This window comes from Mirounga angustirostris, unplaced genomic scaffold (genome assembly GCF_029215605.1).
Source record: "Mirounga angustirostris isolate CCGP_5_RB_7025 unplaced genomic scaffold, mMirAng1.0.hap1 SCAF_1, whole genome shotgun sequence".
Taxonomy (NCBI): Eukaryota; Metazoa; Chordata; class Mammalia; order Carnivora; family Phocidae; genus Mirounga; species Mirounga angustirostris.
In genome coordinates this window covers 14,472,399-14,490,316 of record NW_026991709.1, presented here as the reverse complement: position 1 = coordinate 14,490,316, position 17,918 = coordinate 14,472,399, and positions in this window count along the sequence as shown.

Here is a 17,918-nt window from a genome sequence, read left to right as displayed (position 1 = left end):
CCACCTTCTACTGGGTATATATAAAAGCCCATTTGTAGATGGTGACTTTAGAACTCAGAAAACTGATTCGTGGCTTCATAACTAAACCTACCACTCTTGTCATAATGTGCTACCACAGCAACTACTCGGGTGGCTTGGTCTGTGGCTCTCACTGTGGCTCTGGTGGGTATGGATACGCTGCCACCTCCCATCTTGCTGTGGCAGATACGGGTCCTATGGGTTCTACTGAGAAATTTCTAGAGCTACTCACATTATTCGTCACTTCTACCTGTGTTTCCTGACTTTTTCACTAAAGATTTTCTATTCTCTCTTCTAAAGAGAAATTTCATCCTATGCAACCTGAAAACAAGACAAATATAACAGAAAAACACAAAATCTTGATCCAGTGTATTTCATCTTAATTAACCAAACTCCCTTGGAATACCTCACAATGTATAGTAACTCTAATATCACATTATCATTATACCTCATTTGTTTACTATAACATCTTTATGTCAATTTTCAAAAAATTCTATTATCTTAGCATAAATAATGCTGTTTTGCATTTCTTCTCATTTCTGTCTTATGTGTGTATGCCATATGTGTTCAATCATGAGTGTGAAAGAAGGAGAAAGAAATAAAGAGAAAGAAATCATTGCACAGGTTTTTTTCCTGCAGGGATGATGCGACCAAAAGGCAAGAGCAGACCAACTGCTTCTTTCTGTACCCATGTAAATCTATGCATTGTGCATTCAGGTGATCTGAAGCCGTTATATATAGATGTCATTATATATTTTATATATGTACATCTATATACACATATATACATATAATACATATATACATAATATATACAATATATTTGTATGTAAAATATATATATAATATATTATGGCATCCACATCCTAGCAGGCTGAAGTCAGCCTCATACCTTGTGTTATTTTTTTTTTCAGAGTAATTAACAACTTGATTCCCACGAGCACTCTCTTTTGACTGCCTCTGGTCAGTACCAAGTGGGCAGCATCTCTGGGCTGACTCCACTGATCTCTTCTACATACAGTTTCAGCCTTTCTTCTTTGGGTCATCGGCACAAGTGTCTAGATCACATCCCAAGTGGCTCCTTCTTGTCCAGATGCAATTTAATGAGCATTTGCATCATAAGCGATGATGCTTACAATGTCATTGACATTTATCACCTTATCAAGTTACCAGGAGAGTAAAACTAGCCTGTGAAACATAAGATTAAATTCTGATGTAGTAGGGTAAGAGTTTGTTCATTATTTCTCCTATACAGCTCAATAGGAAACAAGGTTGAGCTGGTACTTCACAAAGCAAAGATACGTAGAAATGGCTAATACCTTGTAAAAAAGATGTTCAAGTGTATTAGGTATCGGGGTAATGCAAAGTGAAATCACTACACACCCACCAGAATAGCTAAAAGAAAAGACAGGCGGTACAACCTGCTGATGGGAATGTGGACCAACAGCTTGTGGAGTTATCAAATAACATGACAACTCTGGAAAACCGTCTGGTGGCCTATCTCCAAAAACCGAACAAATCTGTGCTCTAAACAACTGCAATTCTAATTCTAGTTTTGCCCCCAACAAACTGCATCTGTGGCAGAATAAATTGTTCTTCATAAAATTTTCACTCCCTCCTCCCTGACCTCCATGAAAGGATTCTATTCCCTTTCTCCATTGTTTTCAGCTCAGCTATGGAACTTGTGTGATCTCAGAGTGGACAGGGTATGCATGGACAAAAGGTATACCCCCACTCCTTGACTTGCTTTCCACAATGGGATTACTGGGCATGTGAGCAGAGGTTGGAAATGTGCTTCCACCATTGGAATTGGACCACTTGCACTCCTGTTTTCTATAGTGAAAAGGAGATGAGTCCATGAGATGCTGGTTCAAGTCAAAGGATCTAACTCACGGCTTTGTGCCAAGACCAGCCTAGTCCAGCCAAACCACAGGTGAGAAGTAGACATAGGAGGGCAAAGTAAATGTTTACTCTCACGTAAAACTGTGTTTTCTGCCCATTAGTTATGCAATATTATTGTGGCAATATCTGACTGAGGCATATATAAGTTTACCAACAGATATGTATAAGAATATACATGAAGCAATATTCATAATGATTAAAATTGGAAAGAAGCCAACTCTCCATCAACAATAAATGGGTAAATAAATTGTGGTATATAATACCAGAGAATGTTATTCAGCAATGAGAATGAACAATTTCTACACAAAAAAATGTATGACTCTTAAAATCACACTGGTGAACAAATGAAACCAGGTGAAAATGGTACATAGAGTATGAGTCCATTTGTACAAAGTATAAAGGTGGTAAAACAGATACATGGTTCAAAAGGTGAGGATGAGAAATGCCTGGGGAGAGGGATGAAGGCAAGAAATGTGAGAATCCCTCTGGGTCCTACCATTATTCTTTCTCTTGATCTTAATGCTCACTAAATTGGTATGGTTATTTTGTGAAAATTAATCTATTTCTGCACTTAATGATTTATGGTCTTTCTGTGTGTATTTTGGATTTCAGTAAAAGTGGAATGGCTCTCTGTCAGCTACTTGTAATGCTCAGAAAACCTAAACGTGGAGGCCCATTATCCCTAAGGAAATGGATAGGTGAATATATCAGGTACATGATGAGATGTCAGGTAATTTCTCCTTCATGAACCCACAAACTCATTATGTACTGTGTGAATTGTCAGTGTATGTCTAACTTAAAATGGAGTTTTTGTTAGCAAAAACAAACATCTGGAATATGGCTTTCATGTTTTGTATTATCTCTTTTAACCTGGACATGTTTATGTTACCAAATATAGAAATAGGAAGGTTTGGGTTTGTTTTTTGTTTTTGTTTTTTTTTTTGGAAATGAAGATTTTTATTTTAGATAAATGCATTTTTAAATCTTAAAATTTTCTTTTTTTTTAAAGGAGGACATTGGGTGTTGTATGTAAGTGATGAATCACCAAATTCTACACCTGAATCTAATATTTCACCACATGTTAACCAACTGGAATCTAAACAAAAACTTGAAGGATTTGAAATTAGGAGAGAAATCGCCTTTTAAAAGTGCATGATACATTTCTGGCAACCTTGATGTAATAGCAAAATAATCTTTTTTGCATTATGAATCAAGATGCTCCAAAATTCTTATACAAATTAGGTCAACACAACCTGTGGTTTTCCCACGACTGAGGGGGTCTGAACAGATGGTGATGTTCAATCTAAGCAAACGGATTCCCTGCTCTTCAATTAAACCTGACACTCCCAACACCATGTGCTACTCGAGATTACTCTGGTGGCCTGGGCTGTGACTGTGGTTGATAAGGATACTGCTGCTAATACCCATTTTGTGTGGTAGATACTGGTCCTGTGGATTCTACTGAGAAACTTTCAGAGCATTTCAGCCCCTTGGATGTATCCTCTTAATGTCCTGAGCTTTGCCTCCAGAAATTCTAACCTCTTTTCAGACACGGAAAATCCATCTTAATTCCTAAGTGTGAGGTTAGGGAAAGCAGATACAGCTCTTTCTTCTTTATTGACAAAAATCATACAGTGTTTCTTTCAATTAATAGGAAACATCTCCTTTTAATGTTGTATTAACTATTTTACTTCTGTGTAAGGCTTAATTCGATCTTTCTCATGTGCAAAAAGTTTTAACTTCATTTTTAAATTAACTGTCTTTGACAATATTGCTTTTTTTCATTTATATTTCTTTCTTTCTGTTAGTTTTGTGCACATGCAACATGTATATGTGTGTCCTGTTTGATGGATTTAAGTGAGGAAAATCTCATCTTTATTAAATACTTTTTTAAAAATTATCTTTCAAAAAATCAAATATAGAAAAAGACCTTATACAAATATGATTTTGATTGCTATCTTCCAGACAGCACATTCAAAATTGAACATGTATGCTATTTGAAAATATCTATGATACAGACATTAATATCTATTTATTCAAAATTATGCTAAACCATGTTTTATAGTTTCAGAAGTGTATTAAAAGAATTCTCTTTCATTTTCTCCAGAGATGGTTAATGGTACTCTAATGATTTTGCAAAATTCCAACATCCTCGTACAGTGAGTATGAGAAGAGATGGTATTAGGAACCAGAACTAAGACATATGATTCAGCACTTAGAAAACTGCCCAGCATACATTTGATACTATGTAAATATTTATTAAATGAATGAATTAATAAGGCAGGCAAAATTCATTGTATTTTCATACTATTTTATTAACAAGCACATGACAAATTAAGAGTACTCAAATATTGCCATTCACCAATCTCCATTATCTTAATTCCAAACTTAAAATTGTATGAGTCAATAGTATTTTTTGTCTCCTCATAAAATCTCTGAGGTAAAGGCTGTCTGATAGGAACGTGCGCTTCTCTGGAAAGGGGATTTAGGCTATTGTGATAGTCACTATTGTCCACCCACTTCTGCTATGCTTATAAATTGAGAGATCAAATGACCAGAAAACTGATCATTTAAATTGAAGGTACTGTCTGGTGAGCACCTTTTGCAAATAATAATAATAATAATAATAATAATAATAATAATAATAATGGACCAATTTTGTTTCATATCCTTTTAAGCAAATGTTTGAAGTGTAAAAGCATGCAGAAAAATGCTTAAATTATAAGTAAACAACTAGATGAACTGTTACAAAATGTAGTCATTATCCTAATCCCAAGGTAATCAATATCCTTTTTTCTAACATTATAGATTAGTTCTGCCTGATTTAAAAATTGATAATACTAAAAGCACAATACATGGTGTTGCTTATTTTGTTCATTGTGATGTTTGTGAAATTCAAACATACATCTTCAGGTAGAAGATCTTTCCTCATTTCCATAGAATGTTCAATTGTGTGACTATAACAATTTATTCAGTAACAGGCAATTGTGTGGGGGTTTTTTGTTTTGTTTTTTGTTTGTTTGTTTGTTTTTTACCTTTTAATGATTACGTTTCATCTGGTAAACATATGAGTGCGTTTCTGTGGGATGTATACCCAGAAGTGAAATTGCTGGGTATAGGGTGCATGCATGCTTACTTCACTGAGCAGGTGAAGTCAAATGGCTTTCCAAAATAATTATTCCAATTCACATCCCTCCTCCTAAGACGTTTCTAGTCCTTCCTCAACCTCGCTAAAGCTGGATATTTCCAGGCATTTTTATTTTAGATATTCTAGTGGGGGTCCCCTGGTTGCCATTTAGATACAGCCCTTTTATGAAGTGCTTATCCAAGTTATTTGCCCATTTGTCCCTCGGATTGTTTCATGAACACACACTACAAATATCTTCTCTAATTCAGTGGCTTGTTTTTCTCTCTTGTACTGTGATGGGCAGAAGTTCTTAATTCGCTGCATTCCAACTTTTTCTATCCTATTTAAGCAATTTTTGTTGTTACAACATTTAATTTTTTAATTTCACATTTAGATATAAACCTAGCTGAAATTTATTTTTAGACATGATGTAAGATATAGGCAAACATTTTTAAATAATATTTTCCAGCACCATTTATTAAAAAGATTCTCTCTCCTCCTTGCACTGAACGGTACCTTTGGTATCTATCAGGTGACTGCATGTTGTTAACGTTTCTGAACTCTTTATTTCCTTCAGTGACCTTTTTGCCCAACTTGCCTCAATAGCACACAGTCTTTAGTTACCAAACTTGACTAATAAATCTTGGTATCAGGTAGAGTGAGACTTCCAACTTTGCCCTGCAGCATTGTCTTAGTTATTCTTGCCCCTTGGATTTCTATATAACTTGCAGTCACCTGATCGATTTTTACCAAAAAAGCAACAACAACAACTAAAAAAGTGTATGGTATTTTAGTGATATGGCATCAAATTATACATCAGTTTAGAAAGAATTTCCATCATAAAATAGGAGTTTCCCTGCCCTTAAACTTGGTATATTCCTCGATTTATTTAGATCTTCTCTAGTGTCTCTCATTAATGTTCTGTGGAATTTAGTTTATCAGTCTTAAGTATATTTCACTGTATTTATTCCTAGATAGTTAATGTCTTGTTATGCTATTCTAAAAGATTTATTCCTTAATTTTAATTTTGTTTATATTTGTTTCCCACTTTCATAAATAAAATTGCTTTTTTATCTATTGACCTTGGCGTGCCTGGGTGGCCCAGCTGGTTAAGTGATCGACTCTTGATTTTGGCTCAGGTCACAATCTCAGGGTCTTGAGATTGAGCCTGTCCATGCTGGACATTGAGCTGCTTAAGATTCTCTCTCTCCTTCTGCCTCTTCTGGTTTGCTCTCCCTCTCTCTCTCTCTCTCTCAAAAAACAAACCAACAACAACAACAACAAAAAAAACACCTAATTTATCTATTGACCTTGTGTACAGAAATCTTGGTAACTTCATTTATTAGTTTTAATAGCTTATTTAGATATTCCTTTTTATTTTTGTCATCTTTAAATCAGAAAATGTTATTTTTTTTGTTTGTATAAATGATATTTTTTACTTTTTCCTGCCTGGTTGATTAGACTGTAACTCTAGGGCAGGATTATAGAGAGGGCATGCAATCAGTTATCCTCATTTTATTTATCATCCCAGGAGGAACACTTCAAATATGTCATCATTAAGTATGAAGTTTGCTGTCAACAGTTTATAGTACACTTTTTCAGAATAAGAATTTGCTCTAGCTCTGGTTTTCTAAAAATCATTATTATTAATTTGGTCTGGAGTTTTATTACATGCTTTCTGTGCATCTTTTGGAATAGTCGTGTGAACTTTCTCTTTTATCCCGTTATTTTGGTCAATCATACTGACTTTGTTTTTTGTTTGTTTTTTTAGGGAGAGAGAGAGATGGGGAGGGGTAGAGGGAGGAGCAGAGAGATAATCTTAAGCAGGCTCCATGCTCATCATGGAGCCCAACTGGGGGTTCAATCTCACCACCCTGAGATCATGACTTGAGGCAAAATCAAGAGTCGGTCGCTTAACCGACTGAGCCACTCAGGTGACCCATTTTCCTTTTTTGTTAAAAAATAATTTTAAACTTACAGAAAAGTTGCAAAACAGCAGAATACTATTTTATTCCCCAAACTATTTGAGAGTGATTTGCAAACACAATGCCCCATCACCCTGGAATACTCTAAGTAAGCATTCATTTCCCACAAACAGGACATTCTCCTCCATAACTACAAAACAACCATTAAAATCAAGAAAGTAACAGTGAGAATTACTACCATCTAATATTAAGACCACGTTCTAGTTTCACCAACTGCTCAATAATGTCTTTCATATAAAACGATTTAATTCAGGATCATATGTTGCATTTAATTACTATGTCTCATTTGCCTCCCTTAATCTGGGTAATTTTTCAGTGTTTCCTAGATTTTCACAACCTTGACATTTTTGAGGATTACAGACCAGCAGTTTTAAAAGAATGTCCCTCAATTTTGGTTTGTGTTTATTCACAGCTAGATTTAGGTTTTGCCTTTTGGGTAGGAATATCACAGGAATGATTCTGTATTCTCCCCCATTACATATTATCAGATCATGTGTGATTTTGATTTGTCCCATTCCTAGAAATATTAACCTTCATTATTTGATTATGGCAGTGGCTTCTGGGTTTATCTACTGTAAAGATACTCTCTACTACTTTGTAATTAAGAAGTATTTTGTAGGGAATTATTTTGAGGCTATGTAAATATCCCATTTCTTGTCAAGCTTTCACGCACTAGTCTTGGTGCCTTTTGGTGTTTTTTAGCTGAACTGATTATTACTATGATGGGTACCAAATAGTGATTTTTTCAAAATCTATCATCCTTCCTACAATAGTCAGGTGGTATTTCACGATAGGGAAAAACTTTCTTCTTTCCCACTTATTTATACATTTCTTTTATATCCATAAATACACATAAATTTATATTTTATTCAGTGGTTATAATATAATCAAACCCTATTGTTATTTAATTATTGCTCAAGCCATGGTTTATTTGGCCAATAGGATACCCCTCAAGCTACCTTCTGTGTCATTTTGACACATCCTATATGTTCTTATCATGTTTTGAGCATTTCTTTTCACACAAAAAGATGGTTCAACCTCATGTTTTGACTTTTCTGCTACAACACTGGCATCAACCAATTTTCCAAAGTGCTTTGGCTCCTCTTTCTGAACAAAAGCATTTAAAAATTAAGATCTAAACAATAGATGTGCTCATTGTTACTGGAAGATGCTATTCCCGGGTCTTCTCAGTAGCCAAGCTAAGGAGCATATGCATACATACATTATATGCAGATACACATCCACATCTATATTTATGCCATGTCTATCTATATAAATATATTGAAAACCGTGCATTCACATTGATACTTGTGATTCCAGGCCAACCTCACAACGTTCATTCCGGTTTTCTGTCTACCATAGTTGTTCACGAGAGCCATTGTCAGTGACTACCATTACCCTTAATCTATGTACTTATTTGATCACTCTGTCAATATGTAACCTATCTTCACTGATGATGAAATCTCCTACCACAACTTCTATGAAGACACCCTCTTCACCCTATAGGTGTTCCAACAACCCACAGCAAACAGCTACTAGTGTCTCTGATTCATGTGGATGCCCAACTTATTTTGCTCAGTCTCTAACAACTCTGCAGGACTGGACAAACATTCTCCTCATCCGGATTAGACTCCAGCACCCCAAACTGGGCCTCCCCTGCTGTTCTCCATCATGAGATTCTCTCCTAACCCAGGTAGGGCTCCAAGGTTCTGCTCTGGATAGCTACCACTTCCATTGTTCCTCTCTCATGCTTACTCTCCTTAATTACTGCCATCCTGCAATGGGCTGTCCCCACCCCTGCCCTTCTCCCTAAACAGCCTCCATGTTCCAGTCAGGTCCTATTCTACCACACTAGGACCTATGCATGACATCTTACCCTGCTCAGGCTCCACAGTCCACTCCAGGCCATTGTTACCTCCATCCAGCTCGTAAACACCCTGCTCCCACAGCTCATTTCTCCAGCCATATATTAAGCTATATATTTCACTTTTCCTTGGTCTTCATAACTTCCTGAATTTCCATGTTTCTATTTGGGATCATTCTTCTGCTGGAAGAAAGCTCTTTAGTATTTCTTAATGCAGGTCTACTGGCCACTTTTCTCTGGAAAGAAATCTTTATTTTATATTAAAGTTTGAAGGATACTTTCACTAGATATAGGATTATAAGCAGGTAGGATTTTTTCTCCATGATTACCATGAAGGAGGTTGATCTTTTCAAACCAGGAAGGAGAAATTTACTTTTTGACACAATAAAATTGCATGTTGAAATAATTCACACATATATTGTATGTTATCTTCCTGAGTGATGCCTTGTACAAATGCCTGCACTATAAGGTATATCTTTCAGGGTTTGCTTAAGGATATAGAAACTCTTTTATGTAGCTTAAGCATTTTTAGGAAAGAGTCCAGACTTTACATAAATAAGATATTATTCTAAGCATCACTGACACATAAATGACTGCCAGTAAGAATTGGTACTAGGCCAGTGATTTGTGAGATTATTTTTAAGTAGCCCAGCATGGAGCCCAATGGGGGTCTCGAACTCACAACCCTGAGATCAAGACCTAAGCTGATATCAAGAGTTAGACATTTAACCAACTGCACCACCAGCCACCCCAGTTTGTGTGTTTTGTTTACTGAGGTCATGCTACTTCTGGTGAGCAATTAACCAGGCAAGGGAAATCCTGGGTCCAGAGAGGGGAGAGTTAGAAAGATCTCATATCTGTACTTACACATGAATGATTCTTCATCAGTATCCCAATTTTGGATTTTGGCAACAGTGTGACATACAAATTCACTAAGTTGGATATCCCCCCAAAAGATTTAATTAATATATTTAAAAGGAAATTAATAAAAAGGTAAACAGCAAATTGCATGATTCAAGAGTAAAATCACCTAGACCAAGGTAAGAATACTGAATAATGACAAATTTCAAGGTGAAAGAAGAGGTGGCATTAAAACAATAAAGGAATATATAAGCAGCCATTTTATTGTACATAATCACTGGAAACTCCTATCTAGGGGTGATAATTGTTTATTCCTAAAAAATCAAATAGGTAATTTAGCAGTTTTGTGTTTTCATTAATATCTCCAACTCATGAACCCATATACCCACATAGAGGCATCCTAACTTCTAACCACACATTTCATCATGAGATGAAAAGTAAAATAACAAAAAAAAGAATCATTAAGGACAGGGGGGAAAATGAGCTTCCCATGCAAACTTGTCATAGACCTTAAACTAACAAAAACATAGTAAGTAAAGCATTCCAAATATAACAAATGTTGCTTGTTAAAGGCATTGACTTTGATTGTGGGAATCCTAACACAACAGCAAAGGATTCTCAGTTATGAGGGCTTCTTTCTGAAAGTTTAAAATGCAAATTAATGTAAAATATGAGGCTCACTCTTGCCTGTGGTTTGCCACCCCATGAAGGAGGGTATGTAAAAAGCCCAGGACAGATGTTACCATACACACTGAGAAAATTGATAACGTGCTCTTCAACTGAACTTTCCATTCTCGACGCCATGTGCTATTATAGCAACTACTACCGTGGCCTGGGCTGTGGCTACTGTGGCCTGAGCTGTGGCAACTGTGGCCTGGGCTGTGACTACTGTGGCCTGGGCTGTGGCTATGGCGGGTATGGATACGGTTGCTGGCACCCATCTTGCTATGGCAGATACTGGTCCTATGGAGTCTACTGAGAAATTTCTAGAGTTATTTGTTCTGCAGAACTCCTCCTCCTGTGCTTTCCAATTTCCCTTCTAGTGTTCTTATAAGTAATTTATTTATCTTTCCAACAGTGAAAATTTTATCAAGACTACTTCAACTTTAGCATACTACAAATTCAGCATGCTTCAACTTGATTGACCAAAGTCACATGTAATACCTCACAATTCATAAAAATGTTTATGTTTGCTATTGTATTTCTTCTTCCTTCATTTTCACTTAACAATTTTGATGTGAAAAAGTTTTTAAGTTGATGTTTCAATAAACTTTCTCATTCATTGCAAAATGCTTCCTGTTTATATTCAATTCTCTCTACCATGCATATGTGTGCATGAGGGTGTATATATTTCATTTAAGGACACATGGGAAAAAACGGGGATCTTTACAGATATTGTAGCCACACATCAAGAGAACCTGGGTGGTAAAATAATAATGCTGTTTAAAATGCTTTTGCTTGTCAGGTAAGAGGGAAGCTCTGTTCAGCGACGGTATAAAATGCAAGGCTCAGATCGGTTCTGTCCCTCATTCAACCTTTTGATCACTCTGGAAATTAAGGACATGTGGTTTACATAGATTTTGTTTGGCAAAACCTCTTCAGTTAAAAATAGATTAATGAATAAAATTACTTTTTGGTACCTGCTAAAAATACTAATAAGCCATCAGTATACTCTATAGATACTCCTCTGTAGCTAGACTTCACTCAATCACTGTGTTCATTTTTCCTCACCAACACTTCTTGTTCCCTCTGCCTGACTCCATGCTGAACAGTATCAAACAAGTAAACTGTTGCATTTACCCTAAGAAAATCTTAAAGCAGAGTCTTGTCTACCTGCTGATTTAGACTCTGCATAAATAAAATTTTCTCTCTATTTGCACTGAGCAGCTCTGCTCTCAACTGAAAGGTGAGGATGTTGAAAAGTAGTTCCGTGCCTTATGTAAGCCCTCTGCTATTGTCGGAAAATATCTGCAGTGAGCCCAGGCCAACTATAAGACAAAAGATGACCCCAGAAAATGAGGCAGAATTGTGTTTAGAGGAGTCCCAGTCCTAGAATTGAGACATCAAAGAGATACATCTTTAGTACCACATCTGGGACAGTGGCATTTTACAAGATTGTGATACACAAGAAGGATAAGTCCAATAAAGACAGAGAGAGAAAAGTAGAGGGGTGTGTGTGTGTGAGAGAGAGAGCGAGAGAGAGAAAAGAGGGGATAGAGAGAGAGATGTAGATACAATGAAATGTTTACAATTGAAGAATTTGAGTGAAGAGAACAGAAATTCTTTCTATTGGTCTTATACTTTTTTATTTGGAATATTTCAACATAAATTATACCAAACATTTTAAGAGACAAAGCTGCAATCACCAGTTCTACCTTAAATGCTTTCATGTGACTCTGACTCACTCCAATCATCTACATTTGATCTGGTTAAATTCTCATCCTCATATATTAAAGCTTTAAATGATGCATTGCCTACAGAAACAGCACTATTCACATAAATACATCACTGCTGGCTGTCTCCTGAAGCCACTGTGCTCTTGTAGGATGGCAATTTGTTTCTTCCACATCACCTTCTTCTGATTACTCCTCTATAGTTTGAGGAAAAAGAGCTAAAACTTTACCATGCCTCTTGAGTGTTGGCTCAGTGTCTGTACCTGATAATCATGTGCAAAAAGTCCCTGGCCACCCTCCCCGCACACCAGCTTCAACATTAAGGATCACAGCTTTCCTCCTACACCACTGATTCTAGTATTTATGGTTCTGACTTTTCCTCTGAGGTCACAACAACCCATTTCTGCACTGATTTAGATCTCCTTTACTCCCCACGCGCACAAGGAACAATGTGAAAATGGAAATTTCATCTGGAGAAAAACGATTCAAGTAACAGAGATGAGAAAAACCAAAAAGTCTGAAAAGTCTGATACCTATGAAAGAAGATCAATCTGCATTTTAAGACATTCATGCAAAGAAAACTCCAGGCTTCACTGGTGAATCATTTAAGCCACTTAAGTAAAGCAGAGATACAATTATACTAATGCTCTTCCACAGAAGAGGAAAAATGTAACACTAACAAAATCAAAACCTAATAAGGATATTGTAAGAAAGGGACTATTTCTGGTGAACCTAGCTATAAAAATCTGAAACAATGTATCATTTCAAAACGAAGTCCCATGAGCTGTATTCCAAAATTGCAAAAGCCTAGATTCGTTTAATATATGAAAACTCAGTGCAATTCTTCACATTAACAAAAAAACAAAGCAAGTCATGTGAATATCTTAACAGATTCAGATAAAATACAAAATTCAGCATGCATTCATGAACTTTTTGAAATCTTGGTAAACCAGGACTACAAAATAATTTCTTCATTTTGATAAATGGCGTCTATCCAAAATCAATAGCTAATATATCATACTTAACGCTGAAATACAGAATAATTTCCACCTGAGGTTAGGATCAAGACAAGGATAACCACAGCCATAACTTAATAAAAGTTTGTACCATTTTGGTACAACTTTGTACCAGAGTTCAATGCCAGCGCAATAACATGTAAATAAGTAAGTACTTACATGTAACAGAGACTGGAAAGGAAAATGGAGACCTGTCACCATCAGCAAATGACTTGATTATGTATGATCATAACACATGGTTCAAGAATAAGGACAAAGGCCAATGGGAAAAAAGAGCTGCTATAAACAGACTCAAACTTACAGAGTAACCTGATTTGTACTACTGAGATACCATAGCAGTGCAGAAGATGAAAGGACTGACATCATAATAAATAATTTTAGATTAATTTGATAACAATATAAAAGAAAATCAATCCTGATTCATACCTTGCACCAAAATAAGATGTGAGAATATCTTGGTTAATTAGAACTAGGCAGTGATTTCTTGAACAGGACCCAAAGATCACTAGCTATAAAAAAATATTAGGGCACCTGGGTGGCTTAGTCAGTTAGGCATCTGCCTTTGGCTCAGGTCATGATCCCAGGGTCCTGAGATGAAAGTCCCACATCAGGGTCCCTGCAAGTCTGCTTCTCTCTCTGCCCCTCCCCCCTGCTTGTGTGCTCTCTCTCTCTCTCAAATAAATAAATAAAATCTTTAAAAAATATATTAATAAATTGGACTTGACCAAAACTAAAGATTTCTATTTTTTTTTTTTTTTGAGGAGTGGGACAGGGCAAAGGGAGAGGGAGAGAGAGAATTTTAAGCAGGCTCCATGTCCAGTGAGAAGCCTGAAGTAGGGGTCAATCTCAAAACCTGAGATCATGACCTGAGCCAAAATCCAGAGTTGGATGCTTAACCAGCTGAGCCACCCAGGGGCCCCAAGACTATATTTTAAAAAGTGAAAAATCCACTGACAGGGAGAAGATAATTACCTGACATATATCTAAAAAAGGTTTGTGCAAAAATTAAAATACCTACAAATCATTAGACAAAAACACAAACACAATTAAAAATGGCCAAAAACCTGAATAAGCATTTAATAGCAGACTTTAACAAAAGATGACCAACTTCATTAGAGCAAGAAAATGCGAATTATAACCACAACAAAAGAGCACTGCATACCCATCAAAATGACTGGAATTAAAGAGGCTGATAATACCAAATAATTTTGAGAATGTGCAGCAACTGAAATTCATAAACATTCCTGGTAGGCATGTAAACACACAACCCCTATGCAAACTGGCAGCATCTAAAAATGCTAAACATGCACATTCCCTCAAATCCAGCATTTCCACCCTAACAGAAATGCTGACTTTGGTCCAGCTGAGTTATCTTGTCCTTTCCACATATTCACAAATCCACATATGTAAACTCTAAGTCCTTAAGCAGCCTTTCAAGAAACTGAAGTTATTTTCAGAAAATAAAACAACAGGGGCATCTGGGTGGCTCAGTCAGTTAAGCGTCAGACTCTTGATTTTGGCTCAGGTCATGGTCTCAGGGGTGGGATTGAGCCCCTTGTGAGGCTCTGCACTGAGTAAGGAGCCTACTAAAGATTCTCTTTCTCCCTGTGTTCCTCCCCCACTACGTTCTCTCTCTCTCTAAAAAATAAAAAAATAAGCCAACAAACCAAAACTTGGAGAAAAGACTGTATGCTCATCACACCAAGTCACCAGAACACATCATTTCAAGTAAATAAATATGAGTAAGTATGGGCCATAAAAATAGGGGGTGGGGAACCTCTAAAAGTGCATGTTTTCATCAAGGTTATTCTGACAACAGAAGGACCTAGAATGGCTCCTAAACCTCACTCAAATGTCTCTCATTCGTGGAATTTGAGGCCGAATCTTATTTTGTAAGGCATGTTGGGAAATGTAGTCCCTGGGCTTCCAGATCTCTTACTTGAGAGTGGGGAGTGAATAATAAACTGATAGTCTCCCTTAAATTAATCACATGTTTTTAAGAGTAATTGCTTTTCTTTTTTTTTTTTTTTTAAGATTTTATTTTATTTATTTGAGAGAGAGAGCACAAGAGGGGGTAGGGTCAGAGGGAGAAGCAGACTCCCTGCCGAGCAGGGACCCCGATGCGGGACTCAATTCGGAGACTCCGGGATCATGACCTGGGCCGAAGGCAGTCGCTCAACCAACTGAGCCACCCAGGCGCCCCAAGAGTAATTGCTTTTCAAAATAGAACAAAAAATGTCTTATTAAATCATACGACTTAATTACAGGACACTTGATAGAATAGCAAAGCAAATATTATGTCTTAGGAACTCTCTCTTCCTAAGTAAACAAAAGAATCAGTAGATTTTTCTAGTAAAAGTGATTCTAAATCATTAGCCCAGCAATGCCTGTGGTTTGCCCTATGCACCACTGACTGTGTATAAAAGGCTCTGGGCAGATGATGGCATGTAAACTGAGAATAATTTCCTGCTCCTCAACAGAACCTTCCACTCCTAACACCATGAGCTACTACAGCGAGTGTCATAGTCTAGGCTCTGGCTCTGGCTGTGACTGTGGTGGGTATGGATGTGGCTGCTGCCGCCCATCCCGCTGTGGCACATACTGGTCCTGTGGGTTCTACTGAGAAACTTCTAGAACTATTCAGCCCATTGGACGCATGCTGCTGCCACTAGGGATGACCTTAGAATTTCTATTATATCTTTAGTGCAGAGTAAACTCCTCTTTGGCTACCAGGAAAAACATAGTTCATAGTTTGACATGACATCTTCATTGATCAAACTCATCTGGAGTAACTTAAATTTTGTATTTTGAAAAGATGCTTTTGCTTTGATATTGCATTTTCACCATACCTCCACATGAATTCTGGTTTAAAGAGATATAGAGGGAAAAAGAATCTTTGTTTCTCAACAAACTATTTCACATCACTTGCAATGTTTTCTCATGATTTTTGCATGTTTGTGTGTGTTTAACCGACCACAGGGGTAAAAAGAAAGAGTAACAGAGCAACAGAAACAGACAGACAGAGATGGTAGTGATGAGAAAAAGAAGAAAAAAAAAAAAAAACTGCCTTTGGTACTCTCCTGAGTTTTAGATTTTGCCGAAAAACAAAAACAAAAAACAAGTCTCTATCCAGGCTCTGTATTAAAATTTGCAGTGATCAGAGCAAGAGTCCAAATGGTGGTCCACATATTACATATCTAAATATATCAAACTTACAGACCAAATATGAGCCCAATGCTTCAACCAGCAAAATATCATATTAGATATGATCGAAATATTATTCTACCATGATAAACTTCATAATGATTCTCAAGGCAAGGTTTTGCCTGAAATTTTCAGACTCCTTGGAGTTCTGCAAACAAAATCTAAGAGTATTGTTCTGCGGCTTACAATCTGCCACCTTCTCCTTGCATGTCTGTCACTGCTGGTGGGAATGCAAAATGGTACAACCACTTTGGAAGAAAGTGTGGCAGTTTCTTACAAAATTAAACATACTCCTAGCACGTGATACAGCAATCACACTACTTGTCATTTACAAAAGGAGTTGAAAATTTATGCCCACATAAATTTTCATAAATTTTGTGTGTGTTTACACACATTAAAAAAATAAATAAAACCTACACATGGATGTTTATGACAGCTTTATTCATAATTGCCTAAACTTAAAAGCAACTGGGATGCCCTTCAGAAGGTGAATGGATAAATAAACTGCAGTACATCCAGACAATGAGATATTATTCAGTGCTAAAAAGAAATAAGCTATCAAGCCAAAAAAAAAGACATGGAGTAATCTTAAAGGCATGTTAGTAAGTTAAAAAAGTCAATCTGAAAAGCAAAATACTGTATGATTATACAACTACACAACATTATGGAAAAGGCAAAATCACAGAGACAGTAAAGAGATCTGTGGTTGCTAGGATTTGGAGGCAAGAAAAGAACAAATAAGTGGAGCACAGAAAATGTTTAGGACAGTGAAACCATTCTCTCTGATACCCTAGTGATGGACACATGTCATTACGCATTTGTCCAAATTCTTAGAATGTACAATACCAAGAGTAAACTGTAATGAAAACTATGGATTTGGGTGATTTTGATGTGTTGATGTACATTCATCATTTATAACAAATGCACTACTTTCATGGGAGATATTGGTAGTGGGGGAGAATCCGCATGTATAGGGGCAGGCAATATATGAGAAATCTCTATACCTTATCCTCAATTTAGCTGTGAACCTAAAGTGCTCTAAAAAATTGTCTTAATAAAAATTTTTAAAATAAATTAAAAAAAAAAAACAGGCTCTTTCAGCTTCTGTCTGGCTGTCCGCCAACACCACACAATTGGACTCCATCATTTACTACAGTGTCTGTTGTAAACATAATTTTTTCTTCTACAGTTTCTTGGTTTCTCCTTCATCAAAAGCTTCTCACCCCAAAGATATCATATAGTCTACCATGACTGTGGATATTTATTTAGTGCACTCTCCTGACATTCTTGTCCAAAACTACTCGGGAAAAAGTTTCCTTTTTACTTTCTCATTCCAACACACCAAGATTCAGCAAACTGGACCATGGTCTTCCCTCTTCTTTTGACATTGGGTAGTTTCAACTTTTTTTTTTCCACATGTAATTTTTTTTTTTTTACTAACCCTAACTTCCCCTTAAACCCAGTAAACTGGTATTTGTGCTGGTGTTAGGGATAACTTGGGTGCAGCATCAGTAGAAAGTGGAGGCTCACTTTGTACTTCACACGATG